Raw genomic sequence first — 4,365 nt, forward strand, 5'->3', positions numbered from 1 at the left:
CGCGGCACCCGTCAAGGAGACACTTTGTGAAACTGGAGACACATCATGCACAATGTGGTTCAAAAATGGTTCAGATGGCTCTGAGCACTATGGGACTTAACATCTGAGGTCATCAGTCCCCTAGAACTTAGAACTACTTAAACCTAACTAACCTAAGGACATCACACACATCCATGCCCGAGGCAGGATTCGAACCTGCGACCGTAGCGGTCGCGCGGTTCCAGACTGTAGCGCCTAGAACCGCTCGGCCACCTCGGACGGCTGCACAATGTGGTGTGCTGACCCATGAGTAACCTGTAAACATGATGCAATGTCATTGAATGTCACTCGGCAGATTTCCTTCACTATGGTTTCAACTGCTGCAATGTTCTATGGAGTCACAACTCGTTGTGCCTGACCTGGACGAGAAGCATCTTCCACTGAAGTCACACCATTTGCGAGCTTCCTACTCCATTCGTAGACTTGCTGCTGTGACAAACATGCATGACCGTACTGAACCTTCATTCGCCGTTGAATTTCAATAGGTTTCACACCTTCACTACGTAAAAACCGAGTAACAGAACGCTGTTCTTCCCTGGTGCAAGTCACAAGTGGGGCGTCCATCTTTATACTGACACTGCGACGGTATGTGTGCATCTGCACTATGCTGCCACCCACAGGCCATTCTGCACGCTGTTTGTAGCACGCTTACCACCTTACAGGTTAATGGCGCAAAATTTCAATTTGTTATTACAAATTTAAGTTTTTCATTTGACTCACCTTCGTACTTTGGAACTGTGCTTCATTGTTCACAGAAAATGCTTTGAAAAATTTTCTTTCAACTTTAGTTAATCCTGAGACATTATAAATGAAGTTTTGGAACATCCTGAAAAGCAGACTGTAATGAATCTGCTCCCTCAGTCCTTCCATTCCTTATTCGAACAGTTAATGTCTAGGCCAAACCTTTCGGTTCGCCATGAACTGGATCTAGAGTGCACGAGCGACAGGTCCGCACGAGGTAGCTGCAGTATGCGCTTCGGTATCGAGACTGCCGGTGAACCTGTGCGCAGGTAATTTGCATCGCGCGTGCCGCCAGTCCGTTCCCCGAGACGGCGCCAGCTATCTTTCCGCATCGGGCGGGCTGACACCCGCACGCAGCCTTGCATACGCCGGCTGGCGCCAGTACTCGGTGCTGGCTGTCTCTGTGACACGGAGACTCGCAGAACGCGGTGCCTACAGATGCCTCTCGCCTGATACGGCTGTCCACTCTCAGCTCTTGGCCTGAACCTCGCCACAGCCTTCGGTAGCTGGTCAAGGGCTCTAGCATACAACAGCTAAGGGAAGGCCTCCGTTTAGCGCCCGCCTACTGCTCTAGCACCAACCATATTCTTCCCGCATCCTCCTCTCCCCACCCTTACGCTCACGGATGCGCAGCCAAAAATGTCGTTTTTTGTCATTACCTTTTCGATCTACTACACTTCCTGTTTTTTTTTAAATTCTTGCAGAACTCATCAAACTTCTTTATGAAGAAGGTATCAGAGTCTAAAAGTTTTTAACAAAATTTACAATACAGATCATTAATTATCCTGAGCAATGGCTATTATCAGCTTTCGTTCCTTTGCACAAAAAGAAGGCTCTAAAATGTGAAGATCATAGACTCGTTAGTCTTATGAGCACTCTCCGTCTTCAGGCCTCGGGCGGCCTACCGGGACCACCCGACCGCCGTGTCATCCTCACTGGAGGATGCGGATATGAGGGGCGTGGGGTCAGCACACCGCTCTCCCGCTCGTTATGATGGAGTTCTTGACCGAAGCCACTACTATTCGGTCGAGTAGCTCCTCAATTGGCATCACGAGGCCGAGTGCACCCCGAAAAATGGCAACAGCGCGTGGCTGCCTGGATGGTCACCCATCCAAGTGCCCACCACGCCAGACAGCGCTTAACTTCGGTGATCTCACGGGAACCGGTGTATCCACTGCGGCAAGGTCGTTGCCCTTCAGTCTTATGAGTCATTCCTTGAAAATATTTCTGAAAGTCATCCGACAAAAATTATATGAAAAAGATGTGAGAAACTCATTGGTGGGACCCGGTTTAGGTACAAGAGAATGAGTAGCTGCACCATATGTTTTAGTGTAAAACAGCTATTAATGAGATAAAAATGTCGCCTGTGGTTTATTCATTGTGAAAAATACTTCTACAGAGTACAATGTCATAAACTTACGGAACATCTTAAGAGAATGGATTTACGAGGTTTGCTCAGAAAGTAATGCACCGCATTTTTTTTTTTTTTTTTTTTTTTCTAAGCCGAAAACAATGCTACGAATGCGGAACGTTACGTATGTATTATTTGGAGTCTCCTGAGTGAGCGCGCCAAGTTTCCGTCACTTCCGGCAGATAGCGTAGCTGCAGGACAGTTTCAAAATGGCTTCTGTAGCTGATGTACGTTACAAGCAACGTGCCGTCATTGAATTTCTCACCGCAGAGAAAGAAACTGTGGGGAATATTCACAAGCGCTCTATGGAGCACCTGCAGTCGACAGAAGTACAGTTAGTCGATGGACATGGAGGGTGAGGTCATCAGAAGCCGGTTCGGCTGAGCTCCATGATTTGCAACGGCCGGGGAGGCCATCCACGGCTGTCACACCTGACATATTGCAGCGAGCTAATGTCATTCGTGAGGACAGACGCATTGCGACTAGAAGTCTGTCAATCAGCAAAGGAAATGTGCATGTAATTATCCACAGTCTTCAAAACTGTGTGCAGGATGGGTCCCGCAGCGTCTAACGGTGGACCAGAAATCGCTCGGAAAAAATATTTTCTTGACTTGTCGCAACGTTTTGAAGCCGAAAGGGAGGCTTTCTTGTCCCGGATTTTGACAGGTGATGAAACCTGGATTCACCATTTTGAGACCGATACACAACGACAGTCGATGGAATGGCGCCATTCCCACTCCTCACAGAAGAAAAACTTCAAAGCAACTGCTTCCGCCGGTAAGGTCATGATCACCGTGTTCTGAGACTGTGAAGGTGTGATTCTCTTTGAAGTGATGCCAAGAGGCGGTACCATTAATTCAAAAGGATACGTCAACACATTAATAAAACTCAAGCGCGCTCCCGGCTGCTTCGGCGCCACAGCAGCCGAGGAGATGTTTTACTGCAACACGATAGCGCTCGGTCCCACAAAAGTCTGAGAACTGTTGAACACATCGCAAAACAGGGTTGGACAGTGTTATATACACGCTACAGCTCTGACCTAGCCCTCTCGGACTTCCGCTTGTTTGGGCCATTAAAACATGTCATTCGTGGAAGATGTTCAGATGGCGATGAGGAGGTGATTCACACACTGAAGTACTGGCTCCGCCACCAGGACAATGAATAATACCGATAGAGTAGAAACGCCCTTGTTTCGCGCTGGAGGAAGGACACAGAATGGGATGGAGATTACGTGGACAAATAGGTTGTGTACATAAAACACCATTTTTTCATGTGTGTAATTCTCATTATGTTCAATAAAGAGTTGTTGAAAGAAAAAAAAAATGCGGTGCATTGCATTCTGTGCAACCCTTGTAGATCAGAAAGACATCCTCTGCTTAGAGAATTTATGCTGGAATCAGACAGCACAGGTTAAGTTGGTAATAACGTCAATCTGTGCATGCATCCGACAAGGATGCGTTCTACCACTCCTGTTATTCAGTTTGTATTCTGAAAGTATCTTACAGAAAGCACCTGGTGATACAGAAAAAGGCCTAAAGATTAATGCAGTTAGCCGGCCGATGGTGACCGATCGGTTCTAGGCGCTTCAGTCTGGAACCGCGCGACCGCTATTGTCGCAGCTTCGAATCCTGCCTCGGGCATGGATGTTTGTGGTGTCCTTAGTTAGATTTAAGTAGTTCTAAGTTCTAGGGAACTGATGACCTAAGTCCCATAGTGCTCAGAGCCATTAATACACTTATCATCAACAACATACGCTGTGCTGATGATATGCTATTGATCACTGATAATTTATAAGATCTTCAACAACTCGTCAACGTAACACGAGATTATAGCAGTAATCTAGGTCTGAATGACAACACCAAAAGCCGGCCGGGGTGGCCGAGCGGTTCTAGGCGCTACAGTCTGGAACCGCGCGACCGCTACGGTCACAGGTTCGAATCCTGCCTCGGGCATGGATGTGTGTGATGTCCTTAGGTTAGTTAGGTTTAAGTAGTTCTAAGTTCTAGGGGACTGTGCTCAGAGCCGTTTGAAATATTTTGAACAACACCAAAAAGACACAATTTATGATTGACGCACGACAGCCCGAATGTTTGCAAATGCAATGGCTTCTTAATACAAAGAGCAGACAGGTTTAAGTACCTGGGAACGCGGTCAAGAAACTCAAGTGCAGACCT

The 4,365-nt window shown here is 47.3% G+C and overlaps 1 pseudogene; it reads right to left on the reverse strand.

The window, feature by feature from the left end:
• Positions 1–1,855: 1,855 nt before the first annotated feature.
• On the reverse strand, positions 1,856–1,973 carry LOC124607655 (annotated as a pseudogene).
• Between the last annotated feature and the right edge of the window lie 2,392 nt (positions 1,974–4,365).

This window comes from Schistocerca americana, chromosome 3 (assembly GCF_021461395.2).
Source record: "Schistocerca americana isolate TAMUIC-IGC-003095 chromosome 3, iqSchAmer2.1, whole genome shotgun sequence".
Taxonomy (NCBI): Eukaryota; Metazoa; Arthropoda; class Insecta; order Orthoptera; family Acrididae; genus Schistocerca; species Schistocerca americana.